The 11,476-nt window shown below is 38.3% G+C and overlaps 1 protein-coding gene across 1 annotated transcript in view; it reads left to right on the forward strand.

Annotated features, from left to right (window-relative positions):
- Window positions 1-973, forward strand: part of LOC122809303 (C-X-C chemokine receptor type 3-2-like) — a 46,269-nt gene extending 45,296 nt beyond the window's left edge. The window contains exon 2 of the mRNA XM_044080693.1: window positions 1-973. This exon is cut by the window's left edge and continues 1,595 nt beyond it. The gene's annotated coding sequence lies outside the window, so the exon portion shown is untranslated.
- Window positions 974-11,476: the final 10,503 nt, after the last annotated feature.

The raw sequence follows: 11,476 nt of genomic DNA on the forward strand, positions 1-11,476 counted from the left end.
AAAGACCAGTAATGCAATCAAAACATAGAATATATAAAATGTTCAATAAAATACATGACAAAAATTTACTAATCAAATTAGATCAACTAAGCATATAAATAAAGAGGGATGTAAAGGAAGACTAACTATCTTTTAGGAATTTCCTAAACTATGTAAGTATATATTACAAAAACAATATAGATAACTAAATGCCATTATATAAACTAGTTAATATAAAGAAGTACATGAGTACATGTCGTAGGATAGTATATGTAAGATCACAAGTGCAAAACACTGCCAGTGTGATATATATCATTTCTGCTCAGAAATTTTATAAGACTTAATGAAAATGATGCAGCACTGTAAGAAAGATATTACAAATCACAATCATTAAGGGAATATTGAAACAGCCAAGCAGACGAATGGAATTGTGCACTGCATGACCTACTATTGCAGTTGTAAAGTATAATTATGTTGGTAGAAGGGATTATCAGTTTTTTTTTCAGGCTTTATCTTATAACCTGTGAAAATGCCTTCATATAATTGTCTATCTTATAAATGATCAAAAGAAAATTATTAGCACACTGTGGCAAAATGCGTCATATACCAAATGTTATGAATGCATGGCAGAAGATAACAATAGCTGTGGTAAACCCACACATGACAGAAAATCAAATAAAGTCACCCATCAAAGGTGTCAAACACACCACAAGAGTGTGCATCTAAATCTATAGAGATGTAACAGGCTAGAATTACAAATGTGTGTAATTTGTATATCTATGCCAGCATATTGTGCTCTTACCTATCTAATAAGTGTGCACAAATGAATAAGGAATAAAAAAATTCACAGCTCACAATCTTGTATTCCACTTTGAATTAAATCATTTAATCAAAGGGGACAAGTTTCACATTCAACTTAAAACAATTAACTCAAATGTACACATACACACACACACACACACACACACACACACACACACACACATATATATATATATATATATATATATATATATATATATATATGTGTGTGGATCTAGGACGTTTGATCGAATGATCAAACATCCGAATCCATAACCACCGAACACACTTTAACAAAAGCGCTGTGCCCCCCCACACACACCCTACTCTAATATTCTCCCTCCAAGACCGCACTACAGTGGGGAAAAGGGAATCTTCCCTTATCCACACCGTAGTACGACCTCGGTAACAGACATACTTACGCGAAAGTGCTTCTTCGGTGAAAAACACTTTCACGTAAGTATGCCCGGCCATTTGGGTTTCAAAGTCCTAGATCCATACATATATATATATATATATATATATATATATATATATATATATATATATATGGGTCACTTCATTTGCCCTAACTTCCAATTGACTGACCCCATTTGACTGAAATTTAATTTGACTGACACTTCATTTGACTGACAAGTATTATTGGCAGTCTCCAGAGCACTGTAAGGCAAGTAAATGGAATATGTCCCCTTCCCCACTGTAGTGCGACCCTGGAGTTAGAATATATAGTTAGGGGGGGTGTGGGGGCACAGCTCCCCACTTAATTTCATATTATATTGTTTGGTTTTGCTTTAATATTGCTTAGTAAAACAAAAGTAAGTGGGGGGCTTTGCCCCTCACATCCCCCACACCCCCCTAGTAGTAGGTTGAATGTCACAAAGCTGACTGTTGTTGTACATAGTAAACCACTGCTGGCATGATTTCTAAGTGTTAACCAATACTTATTCTCTTCTTTTGGGAGATTTGCCCCTTCTTGGAATTTTTGGTGCAAAGGTGGCGTTAGTATATGTAAGTCTGGGGTGGGGTATTTAGTATTCCACAGCAGAACCTCTGTGTGTACGTGTGTGTGTGTGTGTGTGTGTGTGTGTGTGTGTGTGTGTGTGTGTGTGTGTGTGTGTGTGTGTGTGTGTGTGTGTGTGTGTGTATGTGTGTGTTTAAAACCATAAAGATTTAAAAAGTAAACAAAAGTCATGGATGTTCAGAATCCATGCAGATGAAATACTTGATGCCCTTAAGGTGTTATTTGCATTTATCGCACGGGCCTATTATGCACATCAACACCCTACAACACATGCACCAAAAATTAATCTCGGTGCATGCAAAACTTAGGAAAAAAAACACAAAGGATTCTAAAGCCAAGATTGCAAAATGCCTGGGGGCTATCAAAAGCAAATCATCTGTGTACTCTATATATCTGAGCTGAGTATTCTAATTTTTAATGGACTATATGTTGGCATTAGCCTACACTGCCTGATGAAAAGAGTTTGAGATAAAATGAAATTAACTCATTCCCACCAGTAGAGCTCTTTTGAGTATGTACCTTTAACTCCCAGTGGGTGTAGCTTCAACCTTTAAAAATTAAGTTATCACCTTGCAGTTCTAACAAGTACTAATTGACAGAGGTCATATAATCAATAAAATTATGTTTGCCATCATGTATGCTTCAAGATAAAATATTCTGATACCTTGCATGTAGCATGGTTTTGGAATTATTAATGCAAATATCAACAGGCAATATTTGACTCCTAGAGGCGCAGAGGGAGGTAACTGCAGAAATGCCTGGAGACGTCACTAGGCTGTAATGAGTTTAGAAATAGAAGTCATTCTGGCCTGACCCTGAAATGTTGGCTGTCAGTCTTCAAATCTTGTTCATTAGAAGCAATTAGAGTGAGTAAAATAAAATAAAGCAGATATGTTTTGGATGGAACTTAATTTCTGTAGTACTAACATATAAAATTTCTTGTCTACCTGGTTGAAAGTTGAGTATGAAATAAAAAAAAAAAACAGAAACCTGTCTGCAGTAAATTTGTGAACTAAGAGTGCAATATGCTATAGAGGCTTGCAAAACATGATTTGTGATAATTACATTATTTCTTAGAAGAATTTTGCTCTAATATAGTCAGTATGTCAAGTTAAGTAGTCAATATACATTATTATATAAAAGATGTCATCAGTAGTGAGAGTAGGTGGCAACACTCCCTTCTTCTGGATTTGTATTTCATTTTGCTAACAGAATTTCTTCCAAGCTAAAATAGTTATATCTTTGCAACTTATGATGCTATATTGCTGATATAATTTTATTAAAACTGGATCAACTGGTTGTAAAGTTAAAGCTATAACTTTGTGGCAACATGCTGGAGCCAAATATTATTTCTGGTGATTGTGGGAAGATTTTGTGCATTGCCTTTTCTGCAACACTACATTTCACAAAATTAGGAATGTCAATAAAATTATGTTACAAAAAGAGTTAATTGTCTTAGTCTTTGCTCAAATATTGATATATATAATGCTTTTGATAAAGTCTTGCAAATAGGTCTAAACTTAGGTTATGGCAAGTTACTGGAGAGGTTTTATTATTAACCATTTTATATTGTTTATCTTCCTTTGTTTTGTAAGTAAGGGGAAGAAAAATGTCCCCATTTTGGTGCTCCTTAAATAATCTGCCTGTGTAAAGGACTTGATTTTGCATATCAGACAATAACTCTTTAATCTGCACTGCTGATCTGTTATTTGGTATATTATACCTCTCACAGTTAACTGTTAGTAATGTTTCTGTTAACTCAAGTTATTCTTTCAGGAAATTCATGTGTATATTTTGTTCCTTATAATGTCTTCTATATAGTGTTTGAAAAATTTAACAACACAAGTGCCATAAATGTTGACCACCAGCAAGAAAAGGAGACCAACTAAGGAAGATTCTATGTCCAATTATATTTATTTTCCCCATAGTATATTACTAAAATAACAAAAAGTGAGCTTTATTATAGTTATGTATATATGTTTATATTTGATTACAAATTAAACATGGATTTTTCCTGTTTGTATAACTACTCAAATTATACATTGTTTGATGGGCATTGTAAGGCTTAGCATTGCGATTTTAGCAGTCTGTTATTATGAAATTGTAGTTGCTTCTGGTTTCGCGTTTTTTGTATTTGATCTTGTTTAGCATATTTAGCATAATTAATTAATTAGTTAATTGATTTGAGGTATATATAGAACAATTTTAGTTAGGCATTGCATTGTTTTTGTGTCTGAGGAAGGAGGGACACAGAGCTCTCCGAAAGCGTGTGCTAACAATAAAAAACATCATAAAGTTATTTATACTTCTCTCTAGTGGACTGCTTTTGAAAGCTTGCTTTTTGTTAATTTCTTCATTGGTTTGTGTATCTTTGAGTTTTTTTTTTTTATATTACTAAAATGTTAAAATTGATTATCTTAATGAGGGATTTACTATGGGGTGTAAGCTTATTAAATAAAGAATTAAAGATACATTGTCCAAAAGGAAATAAACATACTTTCTATTCATAATGTGTCCCTAGCAGCAGTGGCAACAAAAGAAGTGGCAAGTTCTTGACTACCTCTTAAACTTTAATCTGTTTCTAAGTAACTTGCTTTGATAGTGCCATGCCAAAGACTGGAGAAATATTAATATCTGTTCAACTGGAGTAGCATTAGAGTCACCAGTCAAGACAATTAAATTGGCTTGAAGTGTCATTAGCACCTTATGAAAGTCTGACAGACAGGATGTGTAGTTATCAAAATGATCATAGAATGAACAGTGGGTGAACAAATTAAGTCATTAATAACAGGATATGGTGATAGCATGCTTTAAAACTGGCCTTGAACAAACAAGTTATCATTATACAACAACTCAGCAATTCAATATGACTTATGGCTAAATTAACAAGACTGAGCCTTTAATTGGTTATTGTGTGATCAGTGCTCTATCCTGGCAAATAAATTTAAATTAATTAAATAACAAACTAACTTAATTTTTACATTTATATTCCATATGACTTACTACTAAATTAAGAGGGCTGAGCCTGTGATTGGTTATACTCTGATCAGTGTCCTATCCTGGTAAATAAATTTAAATTGATTAATTAACTAACTTATTTTTTATATTTTTATGACAAATGACTTACTACTAAATAAACAGGCTGAGCCTGTAATTAGTCATTGTCTGATCTGTGTTCTATACCAGTAAAAAAATTAAAATAAATAAGTAATTTTAAAAAGTTACAATTTAGAAATTTATATTCCATATGCCTTACTGCCAAATTAGCAGGACTGAGCCTGTAATTGGTCATTGTTTGATCATTGTTTATCTTACATAAACATATTTAAATAATGAATAAACACATGTTCAAAGATTTTCTTTTTAGCAATCAATTCTTATTCAAAGACAGACGAATTTACTGCAAAACATGGAAAAAGAGATATGTTAAAGATATGTTAATGTTTTTTTTCTTTTAACAGTGTAGAAGATTACACTTGAAGACAAAACACATGTATTAATAATCAAAGCAAATGTTATATATTTTTCACATAGCTTGCAGCTATCCCCCTAAACAAATTTGAACGCATACATACTTTCCAGATGAGGAACTAAGGCCCCAAAATGTCTGATACTCACCAGATTTAATCTTTCCTCTCCCTATAATAGTAGTACTCTAAAATCTTCTTGAATGATTCCACATTATCTGAGTTTTCAGATTTATTCGGCAGTCCATTCCAACTGGGAGCCACTAATTCAAAATGACACACTGAAACTCCTAAGTCTAAAGTTGTGTAGCCACTTGTCAGTCCAATACAATGCTGCAAGTACTGATTCCTGGGAGCCCTATAACAAAGTAGTAAGTCACCGTCTCATTCTTCTATAAGGAAGAAAGAAGAGGTCCACCTGAATCAGTCATTCATGACAATCCATGCCCATGAACCCAATTATTTTGTTTGTCCAGCATTTGTTTTTGTGTTACATATGATTTACCAGAAACATGTTGAATAGAGACCATAATGTTGCTGAGTACTCACTAAGTTGTTTTAACAGCTGAACAAAAAGGGGCACAAGCAGTGATGGGTGCATTGTTGACATGTACTTAACTTCACAGGTTCATAGGTGGTTACTAAACAGTCAGTCAGTAAGATCCTTAAGGACTCACCTGTGTGAACCTTCAGTGAAAGAATTTAACAATGGCTTACTGCTTTGTCAAGGAGACTAATTCAGGATGGCACTAGGGACAATTTGTGGCTGTCTATTCAATTATCAAGGTTTATTTTGAATGTGGCCACGTACTATTTTGTTTGAGATATAGGGGATTCTTATTTCAAAGGTCAGGACTGCATTGGGATAGAACTATATCACAGCAATAAGTCTTATTTATTTGATGGTATAGAGTAAGATCCTCGACATTGGTGTTTGAGGAGCCATTGATTCGGAGAAGTTACAGAAGGTCAAATGGGGTTGGGTTTGTGCCATGGAAGGCAGAGTAAAAATCATCATGGAGAAGCTGATAAGAAGCAAAGTAAAATGAGAGGGCTGCTAGTCTAGCTGGCTATGTAAGTGATTCTCTGGGATCTCTTTGACTAATATGCTTGGATAGATATATGCTAAAGGGAACATTACATTCAATGACTAGCCAAAGGAAAGAGGAATATAAGGGGAGAAGAACTTCAAATCCAGAGGGCATGTCTTTCAGAAAATAGTTGGACCAGACAAAATGATTTCTGAACCATGAGGTGACATGGTGGTCAAATGACAGTAAGTGATCAACATATGTGCATAGGCCCCAGATAACCATCATATCAGTTTGGAGGGTTGTGTTTGGCAGTAGCTGAAGAGGTTTTCCTTTCCTAAACAAAAGTACACTCCATTTCCTATCACTTAATTTGAAATCATTGTCCTTGCACTATAAGTTAGTCTAGTCATTGCTGGAGTCAGTGCATACTGGTGAGCAAGCAAACAATGGCACTCAGTTTGAAATAATAAGCAAACCTAAAAGTCAAAGCATGAGACTTTGCATTTTATGACAGTTAAATAAATGTTGAAGAGGGGAAAGCCTAATACAGATCTCCATGGAACTCTACTAGTTACATCTATGCATTCAGAGGAAGCTTCATTGACTATCACTATATGGGTTCTATCAGTTAGCCAATAAGCTATCCCATGGACAACACAGGGAATTACATTAAGATATGAAAGCTTATCAATAATATCTTTAGGGGTGAATTGTATGAAAGACCTTTAGCCAGGTCATGGTATGCAATATGCACAGGATGATCACTGTTCACAGCTTCTGTGACATTTTAAAGAAGTTCACAAGAGTAAATTAGCAATATTTGCTGTAAACAAAGCAGAACTGGTTTGGTCCAGAGCTAAGAGACTTCCTATTTCTAGATTTATAATTTTAGAAATGATGTATTCTATAACCTGCATAAACATTTTCTTGCAATGATATTACTCTTCTGGAAGACAGTATGGAGTTGATCTTGAGAAACACTTTTGTCTGTTTCCAAGGAGAATATCTGCAACAGGTCAATGGAGTGGCAATGGGAGCCCAATCAGCTGCACTTTTTGCTAATTTGATTAAGTGAGTTTGGGAATCTCAATTTGTTCTAAATAGTTATTTCTGATCCATCACTGCCCTTTATCTCATGTACCTGTGATGCCTGTGCCATAGCCCAGCAATCAAGGAACCTCAGTCCTCACCACTAACACCCGAGAGGACGTCCCATATATAAGGAAAGGATAACAAATACACACAGTAAAGTACATTTTCCCTTAAGTGCACACAGAGATCACAGTCAGTCTGGGGCTGGTTGCTCCCCTGCTTTCCAGGTCCCCAATAATACTCCCCACTGGCACAGCTATAGGGTCCAGATCTCAGCCTAGCTGGCAAGCTAACCTCCAGTACCCTCTCTGTCCAACCAGTGCTTCGTGTCCCTGCCCAAGTAGCTGACACACACACACACACACACACACACACACACACACACACACACACACACACCTAGAGATAAGCATTTATACAACTTCACAGACACTCCTGGGGAAAGGCTGACACAGATTCTCCAGCTGTGCCCCTATACCCAGACTATATGGTAGTAATTACTGCCACCACCACCTAATAATTATCAGCTACCCAAAGGCCCTTAAAAGGGTGTCCAATAATTACTGTGCAATATTATTAACCAATAGTAGTATGACTACTCAGTCATGGCTTATTAGAGTGGCCTTGTACAATAAACTCTATAAATATGCAATGTACTCTAGAGCTTAACTTATCTCTACACAAACCAGCCACAGGTAAAAGGTTTTAAATATTTAATAATAAATAATTAGAACACAAGACAATACTACTACACCACAGCGTTATTCAAGAGTTCAGAGATCACACAGAAACTTAAAATAATTCAGTAGAACAGTTCTGACATAACAGAAAAAACACTTAGTCTAATCTTTATAGTCCTAGCTATTTCTACAAGAAAACACACTTCTAAGATAACTTAGTTAAGACAACAGGCAGTGCTGAGTTAGATGTCCAAGATCAAAATGCTTACAGTCTCTCCCTGAGCAATGGTTTTTAAAATCACTAACAAATATTTCTGCTGGGCCCTCCCAGATTACATAATTTTGACACTTATGTTTTCCCAGTATACACATTACATCATTTTGACACTTAGTCTGGAGTTCCCAGGACAACAGGCTACATTATTTAACCATCTAACCTGCTCAGGAAACTTCAACAATAAAAGACATTTCACATGTAAATTCTGGTCATTAACTTTAGCCTTAAAACAATAGGCAGGAAGCCTTCCTCTAGCTGGACTGGAGCCGAATTGTAAAACATCAAAGGCAGTGATGAAATAATTTTAATTTCAAAAGAAAGGTTTGAAATGCTTGACTTAGTTTTCCCTAAAGCAGATGGAAATGTTGCCACATTTTTGAAACAGCATTTTTTTACATTTAAGACACAAGCCTGTATTTTACATTTATATTTACAAATGCCAGAATTATGTATCAAATTCTATTTGGCTAGGCTGGCAGCCTTCAGCCATCTCTACCCAATATTCACATACCCCCCCCCCCCCGGAGAACTCAAGCTAGTTTTTCAAGTGACCCTTGAGAAATGCCACTTGAGAGGGTTAGGTCTATCTGAGTGTACCTCACCCTATTCCGTGTCTTGAGAGCCCATCTGCATTGGCATTGCTACTCCCACTGTGCTGCTGCACTGACATATCAAATGCTTGCAACCCCAGGCTCCATCTTAGCAACTTGGCATTTTTTTGGCTGGTTCTGTTTAACCAAGTTAGGGGGTTGTGACCTGTCATAACAGTGTATTTCCTTCCATATAGATAAGTCTGAAGTTTCTGCAGTGCCCACACTATGGCTAGACATTCCTTTTCTACAGCTGCATAGCATTCCTCCCTGGGTTGGAGCCTATGACTGAGATAACCCACTGGGTGCTCTTCCCCCTCTGAAGAAATCTGGCTAAGTACAGCCCCCACCCCATAGTTCGAAACATCCACTTGCACAACAAAGTATTTTCTTTAATATGGACTAGCTAACACAGGGGGACCTCCCAAAGCTTCTTTAAGCTTCTGGAATGCCTGCTAACATGCTGGGGTCCACACTACCTTATCTGGCCTGTTCTTCCTTGTCAGGTCTGTGAGGGGAGCAGCTATGGTACTATAACTAGGGATGAACTTTCTGTAGTGCCCTGCTGTCCCTAAAAATGCCCTCACCTGCTTTTTAGTAACAGGTGCAGGCCATGCCTGAATGGCTTCCACTTTGGCAGGTTTTGGCCTTATCTTACCACTCCCCACTCTATGTCCTAGGTTGGAGACCTGGGTTGGGCTTCTACCAGGTTCTCCTGGGCCAAGCCCATGAGTTCCCTGAGCCTTGTCCTGAGGTTTAGGACATATGCCACAACAGACTCCTTGTGAGACTTGCACTCGCCTTCCCACTCATCTCGAATTAAATCTAGAGGTTCCCTCACCCTATGCCCATACAGCAACTCAAAGGGTGAAAAATCTGTAGATTCCTGGGGAACCCCTCTGTAAACAAACAACAGATGAGGCAACTATTTGTCCCACTCCCTCTTAAACTGATCTGCAAATGCCCGTAGCATGGACTTGATTGTAGAGTTTAACCTTTCAGCAAGACCATCAGTCTGTGGGATGGTAGGGGGTGGTCTTCATGTGTTTCACCCCACAGGACTTCCACAGACAAGCCAGCAGGTCTGACATTAAATTGGCACCTCGGTCAGTTAGTATTTCTTTTGGGAAACCCGCCCTGCTGCAAATCTCTAACAAAGCATTTGCCAACCTCTCTGCCTCAGTGGAGGACAAAGCCACTGCCTCAGGGTATCAAGTAGCATATTCCACTACCACTAGAATATACTTTTTCCCTGTGGAATTTAAAGTACTCAGAGGACCCACAATATCCATAGCTACCCTCTGAAATGGCTCCTCAATCACAGGCAAAGGCATCAAAAGAGCTCTGACATTGTCTCCTGCCTTGCCTACCTTTTGGCACTGCTCACAGGTCCTGCAGTACCCTGTTACATCTCTGGAAATTCCAGGCCAATAGAAGTTCTGCATAATACATCTCTTTGTACGTTTTATGCCCATATGACCTGCAAAGGGAATATCATGGGCTATGGCTGGAAGTGCCAGGCAGTAGGCTCTAGGCACTATGATTTGCTGTACTCTCTCACTTTCTAGCCCTCAGCAGGTGTCCACCATCTGTATAGTAACCCTTTGTCCCAGTATACAGATTCCCCCTTTCCTTGAGAATCAGGTGCCTCCCTAGGTACCTGCCTCAGGCCTTGCAATGTAGGGTCTGAGAGCTGAGCCTGTCTCAACTCTCTCCTGATAACCCTTCTCAGCTCCCCTTCCACAGGAAGTCTGGCATCCTCTGACAGCATTGCCTCACTGTCATCCTGGGTACTACTACTCACTTCTACCTTTGCAGTTACCCTGTCCAAGGGAACATCAGTACCCACAAGCAGCTGTGGCTCACATTCAGTCTCACTGCTACACAGTAGCTTCCTCCCTGAAGTAACCACCTCAGCAGTCCTGGCTGCAAGTATGCAGCCTGTCTGGGTCTCCCCAGGCTACCAGACCCACATGCTTGTCTCCAAGCCTGACTGCATGTAACTGCACAAGCACAGGGTACTGCACTATCAAAATCATTCCCTATCAGGACATCTGCAGGTATATCCTCAAACACACCTACTTGCTGGCTTCCTTTTCCACCCTCCCAGTCAAGGTGAACCCTAGCCAAAGGTATTTGGAATGGGATCCCTCCTAAAGCCCTGATTCGAGTAGACTGCCAAGGCAAGTAGTGCTGCTCTGTAACCATTGTAGGCTTTACAATAGTTATATTAGAGGCTGTGACTCTCTTGGCAATGGCCTCTTTGCCATTCACTACAATAGGATATAGCCTCTGGTGGTAGTTTAGTACCCCTGTTGTCTCAAGACAACCTACTATTGGCATTTTGTCTTTCCCACCTACTGGCTCCCTCACCTTTGGTTCCCCACCTTTCCTCCGTGGACACCTGTATGCCACATGGCCCCACTGTTTGCATTCAAGACATTTAACCCTAGCTCCTGGACATGTACCTGGACTAGTGGCTTCCCCTGCTACTGGCAGATTCTGTTGGGGCAGTCTGTGCTGCCCACCATGGGT

Source organism: Protopterus annectens, chromosome 8.part0 (genome assembly GCF_019279795.1).
Source record: "Protopterus annectens isolate FY-2018-M chromosome 8.part0, PAN1.0, whole genome shotgun sequence".
Classification (NCBI taxonomy): Eukaryota; Metazoa; Chordata; order Ceratodontiformes; family Protopteridae; genus Protopterus; species Protopterus annectens.